General features: G+C 44.5%; 1 protein-coding gene and 1 non-coding gene across 2 annotated transcripts in view; one reads left to right on the top strand and one right to left on the bottom strand.

Annotated features, from left to right (window-relative positions):
* Positions 1-22519, top strand: part of ADGB (androglobin) — a 4124629-nt gene that overhangs the window by 2840416 nt on the left and 1261694 nt on the right. The gene's annotated exons all lie outside the window — the stretch shown is intronic.
* Positions 7179-7332, bottom strand: LOC122801918. Its single transcript, XR_006364824.1, has one exon. It is a non-coding gene; the product is annotated as a 5.8S ribosomal RNA (ribosomal RNA).

Genomic DNA, 22519 nt, shown 5'->3' with positions numbered 1-22519 from the left:
ATGTAAAAAAATCATAGAATATCTCCTGCCCCACAAGGAGTGCTATTATATTATAAAAATACAATATATTACATATGTAGATAATCTATATCAATATCAGTATCATTGCCCTACTCTTGGGTGTTAACTGGACCGGGATTCAACGTGGTGATTTACATTCACTGATGCTGAACTTGTGGATTACTGTTTTTTATAGATAATGACTGTAGGTGTGAATTCTGTTTCTGTGCTAGAAGTAATTCAGTGTGTGTTACATTTTCTCTTTTCTCAGCAGCTGTGTGAGTGTGGAATACATATAATTAAATAAGGAGATATGGGGTTAAGCTTCAGATGCCATTTTCATGAGATTTCAGTGGCTTCAGGTTCAACCACATTTTTGAGAAGCTTGATTGCCTTAATTTCATGTTGATACTGTCTGCTTCCTAAGTACATATTAAGCTTAGTTTGGAAACAGGCTAATGACTGACTTCTGCTCACAATAGGAAAATTCTTCCATAAACTTGGAAAGTTGTATAATGTGTTGACCACATTTGTTGTTGATAATGTATTTTGAGTATATTAGGTCCCCTGATCTACTGTTAGCTCCCATTAGTAATTTATTTTTAGTATTAGATCATCTGATCTGGTATTAGCTCCCAAATACTGCTTCAGGCATAGACTTTCAGACATAACATAATACTCTATCATTCAGTTTCTTCTTTTCATCTTCTATTTAAACTTCCATTAACGCTGATATTTTTTCTTTTCCACTCTTTTATAAAACTCATATTCTGTGTTGTCTATATATGTATATGTGTTTGTCTTGATTTTCTTTTTCTAAACACCTTTATTAAATTATTACTCAAGACACAGGCAAACATACATTAACAGAAAAGAAAACAAATCATATTAACTTTTTTTCCATTTACATGCACTGTACATCTCAAATTTTCTTTGTAACTATAATCAGTACATTTTATATATATATATATATATATATATATATATATATATATATATATAAATATATATATATATATATATATATATTGCTAAATTCTTGCCTTCCCTTAAACATCACTACTCCTCCTCCTCCTCCTCCTGAACATTATTCTACAAGTTTTGCTCTCACAATTTCCATTTATTTCTATGTAGTTTGTTCCTTCCCTCCCTTTTCAAAAGATCCCTCTACCAGTACTTCAGATACAGTTAAGTTTAGACTTTGATTTCCATTTTCTAGTAATTGCTTTTTTGGCAGCAAAGAGAATTAAACTTAATAAGGCATTACAATGTCTAGGCAATTCAGATCCTGTTTTCCAGCTCAAAAGAATAATTTCCTTAGTTACAGCCATTTGCTCATCCATATTACTGACTGAGTACTCTGTAGGGATTATTTTTTTAATCTGCCAACTCATTACATTCCTAAAACATATGTTCCCACTTTCCACTTTCTTCCCCATCACACATCCAACATTTGCTATCTACTTGAGGAAATATTGTTTGAGGTCTGCTTGGGGTATACAGATACCTGTTCAAACACCACCAAGCAAAGATCCTAAACATTCTGGACTTTGTTGCAAACTTGGGAGCCATACATTTGTCTTCCAATTATTCACTTGTAAATTGCCTTACAAGTCTCTTGTCTCAATTTTTTCTAACCTCCTGTGATGGACTCCTGCAGTTATCATGCAATATATTGTATCCTAATTATCTTTTTTAATAGCAGCTTCTGTTCTAGATTCAACTGAAAACTCTACCAGTGCAGGCCTTTCACTTAAGATTTCCCTATCCCTTTATTTTTGTCTCATCTACTCTTTTACGTTTTCTAGTCTAGTTATTTGCTTCCAATATTTTGGTTCTTTTTCCAGTTTCCTCCAGTCAATTCCAGCCTCCTCTTCCTATTTTCTGTATTCCTTCTTGCGGTCATGCCTAATGGCAAAATCTTCTTCCTCCGTTTTTGTTTTGGGTTTGTTCTGAGAATACTTTCTGCTACTTTATGAATATGATATTCTCTATGGTAGTTGTTATTCTCCTTAAGGATCTGCATTCAAAATCCCACTCTCTCTTTATTTATTGAACTCCCTTCCTGCTTCATCATTATTCCTTTCCATTTTGAATTATAATCTTCTGCTTGTGTTATGTATATTAATTAGCCTTAACTGTGTAGCTTGAAAATATCCCTTCAAATCAGATAACCCTAAACCTCCTTTTTCTATTGGAAGGATCAACTTTTACCACTTAACTTGCCCTCTTCCCCTCACAGATAAAGTTGTTCAACTCTTTATTATTGTCTACAACTTCTCCACTGTTTGATAAAAATATGGCTGACCCATATATAAAACTAAAGGGGCTAAAAACATTTTAACTGATTATATCTTACTGTTCATATCCAAAAAAGAGCTTCCAGTTTCTCAGTTTTAGCATTTTATTTTGCTTATTCTCTTCCCACATATCTTTAACAGCCACAACAGAAGCCTTTATAAGCCATACTTCTAAATGCTTTATCTTATCATGTCCCTGTAAACATTGGCATTGCTAACCAATTTGTGTGTAGCTACATAATTTACAGCTATAGCCTTTGTTTTATCTTCATTAATTTTATATCCCCAAAAGACTTGAAACTGTCTCTAAATGTTCAGCAACACTGAGATGCCCCTTTCTGGCTTTTTCAGATATGAAATAATATTATCTGCAAATAAAGCAAACTCTTCTTGATTACCATAATAGTTATTTCCTTGCATTTGAGTATCTTATTTTCTTTGTCAATGGCTCTTAATATAAAGCAAATAACAAAAGGAGAAAGAAGACAACCCTGCCTGGTTCCACTGTTCAAACTCAATTTATTAGAGAGGAACCTTCCACTTTAATTCTTGCCTCCGATCCTTCATATATCCTCCCAATTAGCCTTATTATTGTATCAGGGAATGCAAATGTTTCCATTGCCCTACTCATAGAATCCCTGCATACACTGTCCAGCAGAATTTTCTTACATTTTGCTTCCCTCTGAATCATTCTTCTTCTATTAAAGTTATCAAATGTTTGCCTTCCCTCCACAAAACCATGTTTATCCATATCTATCAATTCTGGCAAAACCGTTGCCTTTATATTATCTTGTATAGACATAAACACTTTATAGTCATGGTTTAAAATTGAAATGAGTCTATATAAAGCTGAGTTAGATGGGTCTTTGCCATCTTTAGGTAATACAGTCAATAGAGCTTTCATCCAAGATGTTGGTGCTTTCCCTCCTTTTAAAATACTGTTAAAATCTTCCAGAGCAAGAAACATCTTTATTAAATTATCACTTATGACGTAGGCAATCATACATTTATATAAATTAAAACAAACCATACTGACATAACTTTAACGAAAACATTATACATCACTTATAATCCATCCAGTCACTGTCAGTCAAACACTGCACATCTTATTCAAATCCTACATTCTTTTAAACCTCTTTCCTTGTCTGCATGTATTGTTCCCACAATTTCCATTTTTTAATGTAATTTGCTCCTCCCCTTTTCTTAAGATCCCATTTCCAGTTGTTTTAGCCCTGTTGCAATATTCACTACTTCTAGTGCAGTTAGACTTTGATTTCCATTTCCTAGTAATTGCTTTTTTGGCAGCCAGCATAATTAGACTCAGCAAGGCCTTACTATGTTTAGACAATTCCAGTTCTGTATCACAGCTCAAAAATAATTTCTTTAATCAAATCAATTTGCTCAACCAGTATTTCTGATAGAGTAGTTTGCAGGGAATTCCCCGAAAATATGTTCTGTTACCTCTTTTTTCCCCATCACATGTCCAACATTTATCTACCTGAGGAATATTTCTATGAAGTCTATTTGGGGTAAACAAATACCTATATAAACATTCTAGGTCTAGACTTTGTGACATATTTGGGAGACAGACACATACCCCCATTGATTATTTATGAATTGCTTATTCAATATCTCTTCCCAATCCTTTCTAATCTCCTCTGATTGATTCTTATAATTATCATGCAATATTTTATATGCTGTACTAATTATTCCTTTTTAATAAAAACTCTAACAGTGCTGGTCTTTCACTTAGGATCCCCCTTTTTCTTTCTATTTGCCTATACTCTGATATCAGTCCTTGATAGGGAAGGCAATCTCTATCCTGCAGTCCAAATACATTCTTAGCCTCTTCCCATTCTATTACCTTTCCCTCTCTAATTATTGTCTCACAATACCTTGGTTCTTTTGCCAGTATTCTCCAATAAATTCCAGCCTCTTCATGTCTATTGTCTTTATCCCTAATTGCAGTCATCCCTGTCAGCAGAATCGCCTTTCTCCATTCCTGTGTTGGTTTAGTTCTTAGAATACCTTCTGTTACTTTATGAATATAATATTCTTTATGGCTATTGTTATTTTCCTTAATGTGCATCCAAAATCCATGTGTCTCCCTTTTTCTTGAGCTTCCACCCCCCATTTTGTCATCATCCCTTTCTACTTTGAATTATAGGTCACTGTTTTGTGGTATGTATATGAGCCTTAACTGTGTATCTCTGAAATACCCCTTCAAAATGGGTAATCCCAGACTGCCTTGTTCTATTGGAAGAATCAACTTATCCCACTTAACTCTCACCATCTTCCCCTCCCAGATAAAATCCTTCAGCTCTTTATTAATTGCTATCCACAACTTCGACTCTGGTTGATAAAGATATGTCTGACCTGGTATAAGACTAAAGGGACTAAAAACATTTTAACTGCTTCCATCTTGCTATCCATATCCATAAAACAGAGCTTCCAATTTCTCAGTTTATGTATTATCTTTTATTTAGTCTCTTCCCACATATCCTTAGCTGCCACAACAGAATCCTTTTTAATGCATACTTCTAAGTACTTCATTTTATCATGTCTCCAAAAATATGGATATTGCTGAACCATTTTGTGTGTGTGGGTACATAATTAACAACTATTACCTTTATTTTATGCTCATTAATTTTATATCCCAAAAAGATTTGAAACTGTCTCAAACCGCACTGGATGCCGCAAGGTGCCTGTCTCAGCCACTCTGGATTTGGGGATCTGAACCCGACTCCCTTTCGATCGGCTGAGGGCAACGGAGGCCATCACCCATCCCTTCAGAATGGCACTTGCCTATCTCTCAGGACCAACTGACCCATGTTCATCTGCTGTTCATATGGAACCCTTCTCCACTTCAGCCTTCAAAGCTCTTGTTTGAACATTTGCTACTACCACCAAGATCTGCACCCATGATAGCTCCACCTGGGCCCTCATCCTGGGCTTCAGTGCACGTGGCTGCCCTCCTACTTGTCATCGCATAGCCCCCTCAGCTCGCGGTGCCAGTGATGGCTGGGTATGGGCCCAATGCTCCAGCACCATCCATTTTCAGAGCTAGTTGATTTGGCAGGTGAGTTGTTACACACTCCTTAGCAGATTCTGACTTCCATGGCAACCGTCTTGCTGTCTATGTCAACCACCATCTTTTCTGGGGTCTCATGAGTGTAAGCATCAGGCACCTTAACCCGGCATTCAGTTCATCCCGTAGCATCAGTTCTGCTTACCAAAAGTGGCCAACTGGGTGCTCACATTCCATGTCTGGCCCTAAGCCAGCGAGTCAGGCTTCTTACCCATTTAAAGTTTGAGAATAGGTGGAGATCTTTTCAGCCCTAAGACCTCTAATCATTTACTTTACCAGATAAATCTTTGTCTGCCGAACACCAGCTATCCTGAGGGAAACTTCGTAGGGAACCAGCTGCTAGATTATTCAATTAGTCTTCCACCCCTATACCCAGGTCGGTTGACCAATTTGCACATCAGGACTGCTATGGACCTCCACCAAAGTTTCCTCTGGCTTCTTCATGCCCAGGCATAGTTCCCCATCTTTTGGGTCCTACCAGGTATGCTCACATTCCACCTTGCCGATGGGACAGGTGAGATGGGCCGGCAGTGCATGGGGGGGATCCCGCCTCAGCCAACGTACACCAGCCCTAACTTTCATTGCACCCTGGGGTCTCCTGCACACCCTCGGACTCGTTCACCTGTTAGACTTCTTAGTCCATGTTTCAAGATGTGACAGGTGGGTTACTGACATTGCAGCAGACCCCAGCACCTGAGTTGAGCCTGCCCAGTCAACAGTCCCACCAGGAACTGGGAGCCCTCATCATGAGTGTGGGGACAGGTACAGTGGCTATTGGCTCCCATTACCCCGAGGCACAGTGAGAGCTGATGCCCTGGGCTGTAACACTCCCCTCTGCGGAGGACAGCTACCTTCTGCACGGCCTTTCCAGCTGGCCCGGAGCCATTCGCTGCACACTGACACTGAGGAAGTGTGCCCGGCAGCAGCCGGCATGCCCAGGGATGGTCCCCCACACCCCTTAGGGGAAGGGGGGATCCATCTCACCCAGGTGGCTAATATGGCCACCAAGTTAAATCTGTAGGCAGACCACTCGGACCCCACCCATTTACCTCTGAACAGTTTCATGCCCTCTTGAACTCTCTCTTCAAAGTTCTTTTCAAGTTTTCCTTACAGTACTTGTCCGCTATCGGTCTTGTGCTGGTGTTTAGCCTTAGATGGAGTTTACCACCCACTTTGGGCTGTATTCACAAACAACCCGAATCTGGGAAGAGCTGATCCCAACGCACCCCTGGCCTCACACCATCTGCGGGCTGAGGCTCGATCACAAGAAACTGGGCCCCTGGGCGGTACCAGGGAGACGGACTTCCATACGCCACATTTTCCTGTGCCCATCACCCAGATCTACATTCGGTGCTGGGCTCTTCCATCTTCATTCGCCATTTCTAAGGGAATCCTGGTTACTTTCTTTTCCTCCACTTAGTAATATGCCTAAATTCAGCTGGTCACCATGTCTGATCTGAGGTCGTGTTCCGAGCATTCACTGGTGGGGCAGGCTGGGGCCACAGGGATGGATGAATGGGTGTGCTGCCCCCTCCCATGGCCCTCGCACCCACTCCCCTGCCACCAGACTCTGGGCAGCGGAGGGACATTGAGGCCCTGGCATGCGGGAACCAGGCAGGTGGACATCGGGCCTCACCCTGGGAGGGCAGCCGAGTGGCGGGACCACTGACAGCCTCCGGAGGGGCGCACGTGGGCAGGCTTCCTGGCTCAGGGCAGTGGAGACTCCTATTTTCTGTCTGTGTCTCACACTGGTGGGGGTGGGACACCCCTGGGGGTGATGGAAGACATGACAACCATCAGACAGGCGTAGCCCTGGGAATAACCCTGGGCCGCAAAGTGCGTTCGAAGTGTCAGTGATCAATCTGTCCTGCAACTCACATTATTTCTTGCAACTGGCTGCATTCTTCATCAACGCACGAGCCAAGTGACCCACTGATCAGAGTTGTACCATTCTCTTCTTGGTCGCAAGGGGCACCACTGCCCACATGGAGTTGCACCAGTAATGAGCATGCAAGGTTTCATGGGCATCATTGCAGGCACCTGGACTGGGGTTACTGGCCCGTGCTGAGGGACAGCAGGGAGGCCTGTAGCGGCTGGAATGCAGCTGAAATGCTGACCTTCCAGGTCTTCAAACTGACTCCCTGTGGGGAGCGGGATGTCCTTCACAGGTACCCGTGACTGCCGTTGAGAGGAGAGGACACTGGTATGCAACCCCCGGGGTGGCCCCGCATGACTGGAGGGGAGGGCTACTGTCCCCCCACCAGGACGGCACCCTCACCCTCCCGCATGGGTAGCCAGTCACCACCGGACCGTGCGGTGGACTGCACCACTAGGTCAGTCACCCCCTCCACAGTCATCTACTGGGAGCAGTGGAAATTCACCTGCTCCTCCTGCCACATGGATGGGACCCCCTCCTTCCCACTGCCGGGAGGTGAGGAAGGTGGACATCACCCCTCCTCTCGCTCCCTCCCCCTATCTCTCCCCCAAGGAGTTGTGGCCTCGGTCCCACCGGCCTCCACCAGGGAGAGAGAGAGAGAGATGGAGAGAATCAGGTCAGTGGAGTGAGGAGAGGCAGTACCTGGGGGTGGCGCCATTCCGGGACCCTCAGCATCAGTGATCCACCTGCAGGTTCATCTACAGCAACCTTGTTATCACTTTTACTTCCTCTAGATAGTGAAGTTTGATCGTCATCTTGGCGGACCCCCGGGGTCATGACCGACTCCAGGAGGGCCAATCTGAGGACCTCAATAAATCATCCAGTCAGTAGTAGCAACAAGTGGTGTGTACAAAGAGCAGGGACTTAATCGACGCAAGCTTATGAGACGCATTTACTGAAAATTCCTCATTCATGGGAAATAATTGCAATCTCTGGTTCCTATCACAAATTCGGTTTAGCTGATTACCTGGACCTGCCTGCCATGGGTAGATACATGCTAATCAATTTAGTGAAGTGCGCTTCCAGCCCCTGACATCTAAGGGCATCAGAGACATGTTATTGCTCAGTCTCTTGTGGCTGAAAGCCACTTGTCCCTCTAAGAAGTTGGAGATGACCCCATGGTACTGCATAACTAATTAGCATGGCAGTGTCTCATTCTTTATTGGAATTAACCAAATAGCTCTACCAATTAAGAATGGCCATGCACCACAACCCACAGAATCGAGAAAGAGATATTCATCTGTCAATTATTTCCGTGTCTGGGCTGGGTGAGGTTTCCTGTGTTGAGTCAAATTAAGCCACAAGCTCCACTCCTAATGGTGCCCTTCCATCAATTCCTTTAAATTTCAACTTTGCAACCATACTCCCCCCCTGGAACCCAAAAACATTGGTTTCCCAGAAGCTCCCCAGTGGGTCATGGGAATAACGCCACCTGATTGCTGGTCGGCATAGTTTATGGTAGGAACTACAACTGTATCTAATGATATTTGAACGTCCGGCTTTCGTTCTTGATTATTGAAAACATTCTTGGCAAATGCTTTTTTTCATCTTGCGCCGGTCTAAGACTTTCACCTCTAGCAGCAGAGTACAAATGCCCCTGGCCATCCCTATTAATCATGGCCCCAATTCGGAAAACCAACAGAATAGAACCAGAGTCCTTTTCCATTATTCCTAACTGAAGTATTCAGACAATCAGCCTGCTTTGAGTACTCTATTTTTTTCAAAGTAAACACATCAGACTCCCAGGACTCTCAGTTAAGAGCATTTAGGGAGCACCAAGAGGCAAAGGCTGGGACAGGCAACAGCTCGCAGTGGACTGCCAGCCTGATCCCAAGATCCAACTATGAGTTTTTTTAACTGCAGCATGGTATTGGAGCTGAAATTACTACAGCTGCTGGCACCAGACATGTCCTCCGGTAGATCCTCATGAAAGGATTTAAAGTGTACTCATTCCAATTACAGGGCCTCGAAAGAGTCCTGTATTGTTATTTTTCATCACTACCACCCTGAGTTGGGAGTAGGTAATTTGCATGCCTGCTCCCTTTCTTGGATGTGGTAGCTGTTTTTCAGGCTCCCTCGCCAGAATCAAACCCTGATTCCCTGTTACCCATAGTCATCATGGTAGGCACAGATAGTACCATCGAAAGTTGATAGGGCAGACATTCAAATGTCTTGTCACCACCACAAGGGCTAGCGGTCAACCGAGTTTATCTAGAGTCACCAAAGCTGATGGGCCGAGACCTGGTCTGATAAATGCACACATCCCCAAGGTCAGCGCTTGTTAGCATGTATTAGCTCTAGAATTACCACAGTTATCTAAGTAATGGTGGAGCAATCAAAGGAACCATAACTTATTTAATGAGCCATTCACACTTTCACAGTACCATCCATGTGCACTTAGACTTGCAAGGCTTACTCTTTGAGACAAGCATATGATACTGGCAGGATCAACCAGACAGGAGCACCTCGGTGGGTGGATGGAGAGGAGGGGCTGGTGCCCGCACCTCCACCAACAGGAGGGGTGCCTCTCCCCACTGAGCGGGCACCTCTGGTGTTAGTCATGGGCTGACATGGAGGGTGGCAGTGCTCAGAACTAGAGAGAGAGAGAGCTCTCAAGCTCAGGGCATGCAGTCAGTCTTGCCTCTTCTTCATCTCAGAGGGGTGCAGAACACTCTGCTCCCCCACCTGCACATTGCTTCCTGGGCAGAGAGGCTCGACCCGTATGCCATGACCAGCAGAGCCACAACTCAAGGGCCATCCATCAGTGGGAAGTCAGTTGGTCCTATTGATCAATGGTGGGGAATTTACCTCGACCCTGCACAGATGCCAGGACGTCACTCGAGGCTGGAATCCGGACTCGCATTCTGATGGGATGCCCTGTCTTCCCCGCTCTGGGGCTGGGACCCGGACTGGGGCACTTGGACTTGCACTCTGATGGGAAGCCCTATTGTCCCTTAACTCCTGAAGGCTGCCAAATCATGCCGGATCGCTAGTGCCCACTGGCTGAACTGGGCAGCGAACCTGCAGGATTCGACCAGCCCAGCGGAACTCCCCTCAGCTGCAGAGGGGCAGATTAACTCTCATATGGACTTCAGGCCAGGAGGAAGAGGCCTGGGAGGGTGCCTTGACTCCGTGCAGACAACTGGCAGGATGTCCTCCAGGGCTGGAAATTGGACCTGGACTCGCAATCTGACGGGATGCCCTGTCATCCCTTAACTCCTGAAGGCTGTCAAATTGTGCCAGATTGTGCTTGCTCACCAGCCAATCCAGGAAATTAACTTGCAGGGTGCGACCGGCCCAGTGGAACTCCCCTTGGCTGCAGAGGGGCAGATTCACTCTCATATAGAGTTCCAGCAGAAAGGAAGAGGCCCTGGAGGTTGCCTGGCGTAGACACCTAGCAGGACGTCCCCCAGGGCTGGGACCCGGACCAAGACTCACACTCTGAAGGGATGCCTTGTCGTCCTTTAGCTCCTGAATGCTACCAAATGGGGCCAGAGTGTGTGTGCCCACCAGCGGTGCTGGGCCATGAACCTGCAGAACTCCTCTCCATCACAGAGCGGTAGATCTGCTCTCATACAGACTTCCAGCCAGGAGGAGGCCTGGGAGGGCACCTCTACCCCATGCAGACACCTCGCAGGTCATCCACAGGGCCCTCTGACAGGATGCCCTATCGTTCCTTAACTTCTGAAGGCTGCTAAATCATGCCAGATCGCTCTTGCCCACTGGACGATCTGGGGAGCAAATTGGTGAGGTGTGACCAGCCCTGCAGTACTCCTCTCAGCAGCAGAGGCACAGATCCACTCTCATGAGGACTTCTGAGTCCCTCTTCTTTCAGATACAGAGCACCTCCTTGGACTTTGCGATTTTTCTGGAACACCTTTGGGTACGGGGCAAAGTTGGATGCCTGTGCACAGGCAGGAGCTCTCCAGGCCCTGCTGCCATCTGCCTGGTGATCCCTTATGGACTTCCTTCAGGGATGACCCCCACCCCCAGGCATCCCCTTGCAAATGGCCAGGATATCTCTTCCCTGGCCGTGGATACCACCTCACCCAGAGGAACCCCACTGCCTCCATGTTTCCTGCAGGCTGCTGAATCATGCCATGTCGTACATGATCTTGCAGCCACTCAAGGTTCCTCCCTGCAGTCCTGGCTGGCCTTGCAGAACTCCCTTTGGACGCTGAGGGCGAGCTCTGCTCTCATGAGAGTTTCCGAGTCCCTCCTGCTTTCCCATCCAGAGCAGCTCTCGGGACTTTGAGTTTTTGCGGGGACACCATCGGGTACAGGGGAGGTTGGATGCCTTCTCCCCTGGCAGGAACCTTCCAGGCCCTGCCACCTTCCACCCGGTGCTCCCTTATAGACTTCCATCGTGGGGCCCCCGCCTGACCACACACACCCAGGCAGGAGCACTCCAGGTCCCATAGCCCTCCGCCTGGTGCTCCCTTAAGGACTTCCATCATGGAGGAGCCTCTGCCTGCCCACGCTCACCGAGGCAGGAGCTATCTTGGTCCCGCAGCCCTCTGCTGGGCACTCTCTTAAGGACATCCATAAAGGCTGAACCCTACAGGCCTCCCCTTTGACTCTGCTGAGAGACCTCCTTCCCTGGCTGTGGCCCCCACCTGGCCTTGGGGGAACCCCGACACCTCCATTTCTGCTGCCAAATCATGCTGTGTAGCTCATGCCCTTGGAGCCTCTCAAGGGGAGCCTTCCTCCAATCTCAGCCAGCCCCATGGAACTCCACTCATTCGTCGAAGGGCAGGTCCACTCCCATCATGACTTCCAAGTACCCCTCCTTTCCGATCCAGAAGACCACATTCCCCACCTCCCGCACATCCCTTGCAGGCTGCCAAATCGTGCCGTATTGCCCATGTCCTCAGAGCCTCTCTGAGAGCCTCCCTCCAGTCTTGACTGGCCTCGTTGATCTCCCCTTGGCCTCTGAGTGGCAGGTCAACTCTCATCAAGACTTCCAAGTCCCTCTGCTCTCCCATCCAGAGTGACTCTGTGGACTTTGCGATTTTTCGGGGATGCCATAGGGAATGGGGCAAGGTTGGATGCCTTCTTCCCTGGCAGGAGCCTTCCAGGCCCTGCCACCTTCTGCCCAGTGCTCCCTTGAGGTCTTCCATCTTGGAGGCTTCCGCTTTACCCTTCTCACCCAGACAGGAGTTCTCCGGGTCCTGCAGCCATCTGCTAGTGGCTCCCTTAAGGACTTCCATCATGGGGGCCTCTGCCTGAACATGCTCACCCAGGCAGGAGCTCTCCGGGTCCTGCAGCCCTCCGCCTGGTGCTCCCTTAAGTATTTCCATCATGCGGGCCTCTGCCTGAACATGCTCACCAAGGCAGGAGCTCTCAGGGCCCTGCAGCCCTCAGCTCCATTATTGATTTCCTTCAGGGACAATGCCTCCCCGGCCCTTCCCTTCCAACCGCCCGGGAGACCTCCTTCCCTGGCCACAGACACCTCCTCACTTAGGGGACCCAGCCACCTCTATATCTCCAGCAGGCTGCTAAATTGTGCTGTGTTGCCCATGCCCTTGGAGCCTCTTGGGGAGCTTCCCTCCAGTCACAGCTGGCCTCACAGAACTCCCCTTGGCCATCAAAGGGCAGGTCTGCTCTTATGAGGGCTTCCGAGTTCCCCTTGCTTAAACATCCAGAGCATCTCTGGCGAGTCTTTCATCATGAGGAGGCTACACCTTACTCCTTTCACCCAGACAGGAGTTCTCTGGGCCCCACAGCCATCTGCCAGTGGCTTCCTTAAGGACTTCCACCAAGGGAGGGCTCCACCTGACCCCTCTCACCAGGCAGGAGCTCCCCTTGACCCGCGGCCATTTGCTAGTGGCTCCCTTAAAGACTACCATTGTGGGGGCCTTTGCCTGACCCCACTCATCTAGGCAGTAGCTCTCCGGGCCCCACAGCCCTCCAACTTTGCACTCCCTTAAAGACTTCCCTCAGGGCCAACCCCCACATGCCTCCCTTTTGACCCTGCAGAGAGAACTTCTTCCCCCGGCCACAGCCCCATACTTGTCGCAGGGGACCCCACCACCTGCATGTCTTCTGCAGGCTGGCAAATCTTGCAATATCACATGTGCTCTCAGGGCCTCTCAGAGAGCTTCGGTCTGAACCTGGCTGGCCTCGTGGAATTCTCCACGGCCGACAAAGGGGCAGGACTGCTGTCATCAGAACTTCTGAGTCCCCCTCCTTTCCGATCCAGAGCATCACAGGCCCCAGCTCCCACATGTCTCCTGCAAGCTGGCAAATCATGCAGTGTCACACGTGCCCTCAGAGCCTTTCAGGGTAGACTTCCTCTGATCCCGGCTGGAATCGCAGAGCTCCTTTCAGCCACAGAAGGGTAGGTCTACTCTCTTGAGGGCTTTTGAATCCCCCTGCTTTCCTATCTAGACCAGCTCTGAGGACTTTGCGATTTATCAGGGACGCCATCGGTCACGGGGCTAGGTCAGATGCCTTCACCTTTTCTTGGGCTCTCCAGACTCTGCCACTGTCCTTACTGACTTCCATCAAGGGGGGCTCTGCCAGACCCTGCACACCCAGCAGGAGTTCTCCAGGCCCTGCCACCATCCAGCCAGTGCTCCCTTATGGACTTCGATCGAAGGCATCTCTGCCTGACCCCACACACCTTAAAAGGAGCTCTTCAGGCCACGTGCCTATCTGCCCGGTTCTCCCTTACAGATTTCCGTCAGGTCTGACCCCCCCCCCCATGGGGCTCCTCCTTTAAATCTGCCAAGAGGCCACCTTCCCCTGCTGCGGCCACCTCCTCGCCTCAGGGACTCAACCCCCTCCAAGTCCTGTTCTGGCTGCCAAATTGTGCCAGATTCCACTTGCCCTTGGACCCTCTCTGGGGAGCTTCCCTCCAATCCCGGCCAGCCTAGCAGAACTTCCCTCAGCCGCCAAGGGGCAGGTCCACTCTGATCAGGACTACTGAGCCACCCTCCTTCCCGATTCAGAGCATCACAGTCCCTGTCTATCACATATCACCTGCAGACTGCCAAAATCGTGCAGTGTCACTTGTGCCCTCAGAGCCTCTCAGGGGAGCTTCCCTTCAATTGTAGCTGGACCCATTGAACTCCCCTCGGCTGCCGAGAGGCAGGTTCAATGTCATGAGGGCTTGAGCCCCCCCCCCATTTTCTGTCTAGAGCAGTTCTGGGGACTTTGTGATTTTTCAGAGATACCATCAGCTCTGGGGCAAGGTCAGATGCCTTCACCGTGGCAGTAGCCTTCCAGACCCTGCAGCCATCCTCCTGGTGCTCCCTTATGGACTTCCATCATGGGGGGGTCTGGCTGACCCCCTTCTCCCAGGCACAAGCTCTCCGAGACCCACAGATGACCTCCCAGTGCTCCCTTATGGACCCTCCATTGTGGGAGGGACTCCGCCTGACCCCATTTACACATGCAGGAGCTCTCCAGGCCCTGCAGTCATCCACCAGTCACTCCCTCAAGGACTTCCATCCTAGGGGGGACACGATCCATACCCTTACACCCAAGTGGGAGCTCTCCCTGCCCAGCAACTTTCTGCCTCTCTCTCCCTTCTGGACTTCCATCGGGATGGACCCTCTCCAGGCTTCCACTTCTACCCAGGCAGATGAGGTCTTTTCCTGGGTTACATATCTCCTGAAGGCTGCCAAATCGTGCAGTGTCACCTGTGCTCTCAAAGCCTTTCAGGGAAACTTCTCTCCAATCCTTCCCGGCCTAGTGGAACTCTGCTGGGTCACAAGGCCTCTGGCAGCCTCTCACCCAGACTTCTGTGATGCTGGTTTTCCCCTTTATCCTGCACCTAGGGCTTCCACACTAGTCCCTGCACCTCTGCGCATTCACAGCTCGCCTTCGTCAATCTCCTCCATGGCACCAGGTGCTGACAAATGCACTCAGCTTTGAGCCTCCTAGTACGTGGCCCCTTGCCTCCTGGGTAGTGCCATTTGCAGAATGCTATCCTCATGGTGCTGGGTGAAGGGTAGGAGCCAGACCTGATGCCTCCAGCTGGCCCCCTGGTGCAAGACACCACGACGGCCCTATCTCCACTCTCCTGGGGCTGGGAGGATGGGTTCGCAGACCTGATGTCCTGTGGTGGCCTTTGGCTCACCCACACTGATGGCCAAATTTCCCTGGCCAGACTGGGTGGGAGACACCATGCTGGCCCTATCTCTACTCCCCTGGGTCTGGGAGGATGGGTTCTTAGACCTGGTTTCCCAGGGCAGCCCTCAAATGTCCAGGCTTAGGCCTTGTAACCAAATACATCCCGAAAACCTACTAACTTAATACTAACACACAAAACTATGTACATCTTCAAATATTAAAGTTTTACCCTCCTAAAAGGAACAATTGTCCCAGACTGACCAGCCACACTCTTAGACTTGGGTTAATCTAAAATAAAGGTTATGTATGCTAAGACCCATGGTACAGCCTGTGCTTTTACTAAATGCTCTTTAGTTTTGTCTTATCCTTATTACTGTCCCAGATTGGGAAAACACTTTAATGCTTTCAGAAAACATTATCTCCTACTCATAGAAAGAAAACCAGTGAAGGAAATAAGTATTCTGTTTTTATTGTTCTTTATCACATTGTCTCCATGGAGACATGAGAACCAGATACAGAGTTGCTTCTATAATCACTCATTTATTTGCTAGACAATGTTCTTTTTTATTTCTTTATATTCCCTTAAATCTTGTACTAGATCAAGTCAAGGCCCTTAATCCAGTCATTCCCCTATGCACGAATGAATATCCTACTCTTTTGACCATACTTTTCTTCATTTTACATTGCAGTACCTACATTTCTTAAAACTAAACGAGAAAGAAAAAAAAAACAGGGGCACCTGTTTACTTAATATCCCCATTACACTGGAAAATAACTGAGAAAACTTTTTAGAATGCAGATTATATCATGCATTAAAGAAACACTACTATTAAGAACAAAATTTTGTTTTACTTACATTTAACTCTTTTCTTCGTCCCACCTTAAATATTCTTCCAAACATTAATGCAGTGAAGTAGGGCATATGCTTTGGAGTCCCTTGCAAGTTTAACAAATTCAAGAAAGTCCAATAATTCCAGATTTTCTTGTTCTGCCATGTTTCACAAATATAATTAATGCTTTATAATCCCATATGTATTTGTCGATTTTTGAGTTGCTAATTTTATTCCTGTTGATCTCCATCTCCCAAATCCCGTCTCTGCTTCATCTCTGACGTACACCCGGTTCTTCTAGTCAACGCTTGTGCTTTTTTCTATCTCTCAAGCATTTTCCATGGAAACATTGGAAAAGGTTTACTGGCGCAGTTTCTCTGTGATCTTTATTACAAGAAGAACAAGAAGCAGAATCTCCTTTTGTTTCATAATTCACTTTTTGTTGGACAGACTTGTATTTCCTCCTTACCATGCTCTGCATCAAAAATTATTTTTTTCCTCCAGTAAAGAATAGTCTGAAAATAGCTGGGTACAGGACCTTGAATCTCATGCCTGCTTCTCGACATTCCCTGAATAGTGGAATACATTTACTCCTCTTCTGCCTGGTGTACAGTGAGTAATCATTTTCCACAAACACATTATTGTCTCCCACTTTTAGTACTTTGTCCTTGTGCCATAGTTTGTCAAAATCAACTTCTTCTGCTGGTAGGATTACATCTTTACCATTAAAGATATAGGTTGCTTTCTCATGGCCAGATTTGGAGATGCTCTTTCATTTAACAACTCCTGCTGTGGAGTATCAGTCCGGTAGCTTATATGTGCTTTCATAATATTAATAATCTATTCCTTCCAGCTTCCCTGGTACAACAGAAAATCTCAGGTTTTCACTACGTGCTATGTCTTCTAACTCTATTATTTTTTGAAGTATCTCTTCTTGAGCAGTCTCATATTCAGCCAGCTTTTTCTTAATTTTGATCTCTGATTTTTGCAATTTTGCCACCTCATCTGAATATCTTTTTAAAGTTCCCTCCACTATTTCCAGCCTTTTGTTATTTGACTTGATATACTCCTTCAGCGTTTCATTTATTTTAATCTGTTCGGAGTACATTTGACTTATTTTTTTTTTCCTATATGTTACTGGAAGTCATGTCTTGCACCAAAACTGGAGCTTGCACTGCCTTTTGCTGAACATCAGCAGAATTCTTCCCAGTCAGTGTTTTTTTTTTACTCACCTTTTGTGATTAATTTTCTTTAATTTTCTCTGGCTTTCTTTTTTGCTGGCATCCAGGCAGTGCACTAACTAACCAGTTACTGAAATTTACCCAAAAAATATGAGCTTACTGACTGTCTCTTCTGAGTTTCTGATTTCAAACTGGGAGAGCTGAAATTAAGCTGTTACCCAATATGCAACCATCTTGGAAGTCAAAATCATCCAGTGCTTCATCACTTTCTTCCTTCCTAATTTCCTGACTTTCACAGGAATATCGTGTTCTTGGAAACTGTCCTGGAGATTGATTCTACATCACTGTTTTATCTCATGTCTTCCTATCTTAACTGTTAGATGTTGAGTCTCATCTGTCTCTAAGCATGGCATAATTAGGTCATCCAGAAATATTTCCATTAGTGCACTTTTGTGATTTCCACATTCCTCTGCTTTATATAAACTTTCATAAAATTTCCAGAATATTTCTAATAGCCCTATAGGATTTTGTGTTATTTTTCTTGTTATAATAGGCTCCCTAAGTTTGGTGACAACTTTTTCTACTTTCTGTTGCCTAAGTCATTGTGCTAAAAGTTTTTGTGCTCTGGAGTTATTATCAAAAAATAGTTGCTTAGCAGCAATCTTTCTAATCTCATATATGTTTTCCAGATACTCCCTTATTCCTCTTTAGCACTCAACAGTTGCGCCTCTTCTTGTAATGTGAAATACCACTTATTCTGCAATATCTTAACTTTTGTCAGCCCCTCTAAACAATTTGTTACTTCTTAAATATACCATATCTCTTTCTGCTTCATTTCTACCCTGTTTTTAAACTCTGTTTTCATTTTATCACATTTAGTGGCTATACAAGACGTTGTCCCATTCGATTCTCAGCTAGAGCATCTTCTGTGGAGACATGCGTGAATGGGCGTACCTTCGTTGAAGGTTGTGCGTTAGGGCCGGCAACTCAGCACGTAAAAATCAACTGCCAATCATTAGCAGACCGGAGTTCCGCTGTGGCGACCCCTAACCAGGAAAAGCCGAAAGACACAACAACAACATTTAGTGGCTATAACATATGAAGATATTTCTAAATAATTTCGACTATACATTTCTTAAATTCCTCTCAATTTAACAGGTATGTGGGGATCACCAGTATCTCATTTTTACTTCATTACCCTGCATTTTTGTTTTAGTTTTTATTGTTGCATGCTCTGAAATAGTTATTGGATATGTGTCAAAACTTTCATTTAAATGCACATTCCTGAGAAATATAACGTCTGTCTTGTGTAGCTCAGTTATTTGTAGCTTGGGAAATAATATGTAAATTCTGAACAAGTTTGTACTACTGAATTAACATCTTCCATATCAAATATTTTCATAAATTTCTTCAGAAATCTACCCTGTTTTGTTATATTTTTCATTTTTGGTCCCCCGATGCATTCTTAGTATTGCAAATAAATTCTAGTCCCCATCTGTAAATAATATTCCCTGCTGAAAGCTGATTATTTTTCCCCAAATTTTCTTAAGCTCCATAACAGCATTTTTCTGTGGAATATAAATACATGCCACCGTAATCCTCCATCCTCGCCAATAGCCCTGTGCTGCCACAAATCAACCATTATTGTCACTTTTTCCTCTTCTATCACTATTGGAGCCCCTCCAGCAATTAGCATAATTACTCCCCTTTTCCTTTGTTCCTGATATTCTGTTGATTTTCTTTAATACTTTTTTCATTCTGTCATTTGTGCCCCGCCTATTCTCTTTTTCTTTTCCTCTCCTTGTCCTTACTCACACATTTCTACTTTCTTCTCTTGAACCTTTTCATGCCGATATTCTTATATATGCATCTTAATCTGATATACCCACTTACTAAATTCAAATTTTCATTATATAATTCCCTTATTTGCTGCTCATTTTAACCTCATTACTATTTTTATTTCTTTATTACTTTTTCTAGACTGTTTTGTTCTAGGACTTTATGAAAGCCTTCTTTTGACACCATCCCACATTCTGGAATTGTAGCTAAACTCACTAAACTAGGTATAAATCCCTATGTCACAAGATGGGTTGCCAACTGGCTCACTGACAGAACCCACACTGTAAAAGTTGTAGACTCCAAATCTGACCTCAAAGCAGTGACAAGTGGAGTACCACAAGGTTCCGTCCTGGGACCTCTCCTATTTGGTATCTACTTCTCTGAAGTACAGGCTAACACAGAAGGCCTCTGGCTAATGACATTCGCAGATGACTGCAAACTAGAAGCCATAGTCAAGTCCCCAAATGATGTGGACATCCTACAGAAGGGCCTCACTGAGACAGATGCCTGGTGTCAGAGCCATGGCCTCAAGCTCAATGCCAAAAAGTGCAGTGTCATCCCCTTTGGTAAAAACTCTGTACCCATGAACTACCACATAGGCAGCAATCTACTTAACACCAAATGTGTGATAAGAGACCTTGGGACCCAGGTGGACAGTAGTCTCTCCTTTGATAGTCACATCGCCACAGTAGTCAGGAAGTCCTTCTACGTGGCACACCTCATCATAAAAGGGTTCTCATCCAGGAAAAAAAAGGTCATTGTTCCCCTCTACTCGACACTCGTTAGACCCATTATAGAATACAACGCCCCTTTTGGAATGTACCTCACAAGACATCTGCAGCAGCTGGAAAAGCCACAGAAGTACCTCACAAAGAGGATTACTGGCCTTAAACAAATAGCCTACACTGACCGCCTCAAAAAACTCCAGCTTTACTCCCTAGCATATCGCCTACTCCGAGGTGATTTCTGCCTAACATATAAAGCTATGTCAAACCCAGAGCTGCTGGACATGCTACACCTAAAGAAATCCCAATCCCTCCGAGCTACACGCTCTAGGGACCTAAACCTTGTCACCACAATAAACAGGACATGCTGGAGGGATAGATTCCTGTCCCAGAGACTTCCCATACTCTAGAACAGGCTACCCATCTATGTCAAGCAAAGTTCTTTATTAGTACTCTTCAAGAAAAATCTTGATGAGTGGATGGGAAATAGGAAATACACCCCGGGATCATTTCTTTGTCTCTGCTCGACATTGGCACAGGAAAATAACTTTATTGGGTGGCTTAAGCCAGGGAACCTTGTTGGCTAGGCATATGTAGGCCCTTGGGCCGATAGCCTAGTACCTACCTATGAACCTATGTTCTTTCTCTGTTTCTAAGATGTTCATTTAATACTGCCCATAATACTCCATATTCTGCCATTAGTTGTGATTTAAAACTGTCCACTATTAATCTATGAATTATAAGCCAATCTCATGATTATGCAATCATTCCATAATCTTTCCACACTTTAAAAGTCTTCCTGTTGTAACCGTTCTGCCTTCCCTGTGTGCTTCCTGTATCACATCTTAAAACAGATTAATCTGAAAGTTATGTATGACTCATACCTTTTAGCTTTGCAGTTTCATTCCTTAATGCATAAACAGTTTCAGTTGCCATTGTACCCAGAAAGTATATATTCTTTTTCTTCTTCTGACTGTAAATTCTATCAATTTATGTAACTGTTGCACTACTGATTTCCTTTTTCTACCCTTAATATTACAGCTAAAATTTCCCTTGCCTGCATTTGTAGTATTACAAAATCAGTGTAATTTCATAATACTTTAACAGCTGTTACTTTATTTTTCTAATTCTACAGGAGCATACATACTAATAATCATGTATTTATTCCTTTTTATCTGCATAACCTACATATAACCATCTACCTGGTTCTACTACACCCACCCTATTATTTGTACTTCTTAATCATTCTTTTTTCTTGCAAATACTGTAGACTGTTCCTCAGCTCCAGATGACCATGTCCATGTTACAGCTAATATCTTCTCTATTTATTTTATTTCCTATTTTTCTAAACAAATGTATGTCTTTATATAACATTATATTATTGTCAAAATACACTAGCCACTCTAATATAATTCATCTTAACCTTTTGCTTCTTACTATTTTAATTAATTTTGACATGTCTCATCCTTTCTGCTTTTTTATGTCTTTTTTCTTTCTTTATCTTTGGCTCACTCTCTACCCTGTGGTGATTGTCTTACTTCTTCACCCCCCCCCCCCCGGTTTTCTGAGCTACCGCGTACATTTTTCTGGCTTCATTTTCCCAATTTCACATTTGTCTTATTTTATCTAGCGATCTATCTTTATATATAAAGATAGATAAATATTTATCTATATGTATCTATGTATATATATATATATATATATATATATATATATGTATATATATATATATATATATATATATATATATATATATATATATATATATATATATATATATATATATATATATATATATATATATATAGTCACACACATTTTGTACATTATTTTTTGTGGTTTTATTTTCCACCTCTGAATCATAATTAATTTATATATTTATATATCAAGAGTCAGGCCAAAAATTCCCTTCATTTAAACAAATCATGTTCATATTGATCATTGCTGCAGTAACCTTAGCTGTATGTATTATATACTGCCTAGGATATAATAGCTAGTTAGCTTCCAAAGCTTCAGAGCAACTTCTACATGCTGAAACCATTAGTCAGCTTGAGCTGAGCTGACTAAAATGTCAGATTTGTGGGCCAAGCCCTTCACCTCTTTCATGCCTCCGAGAACAGTACTCCTATGCAGGCTTTCAAGGATTGATTGTCAGCTAATGCTGTTCCATTACTGGGCAGATAAGTTCTCTTCAGATAAAAACATTCTACATCACTTTCATGCTTGTTTTAACTAACTTTTTTGTAAGAAACAAGCAGGGGTACTTGCCTCATGACGTTTATGTACTTTTAGATTGTAGCCCACTTTTCACTTTTGTGGTAAAAAGTTGTTTAAAAAGTTGCTTATTTTTTTTTCTGTGGAGAAACTGTGTTTATTTTATATCTTGGGGCTTGGGAAAATGTTTTAAGTGCTTTTTTTACTGTGTTTTTTTTTTCTAAGAAAAAGTTACTTTTTTTTTGCTGTTTTCCTGTTTTACAATTATTACTGCGTAGCGTCCATGGGAAACAAGCACCATTTTAGGCTTGACTATGGAACAAACTA

This window comes from Protopterus annectens, chromosome 1.part0 (genome assembly GCF_019279795.1).
Source record: "Protopterus annectens isolate FY-2018-M chromosome 1.part0, PAN1.0, whole genome shotgun sequence".
In the NCBI taxonomy this organism is placed as follows: domain Eukaryota; kingdom Metazoa; phylum Chordata; order Ceratodontiformes; family Protopteridae; genus Protopterus; species Protopterus annectens.
The sequence above is the reverse complement of the archived record's forward strand: the minus strand, read 5'-3'. Positions and strand labels throughout refer to the sequence as shown.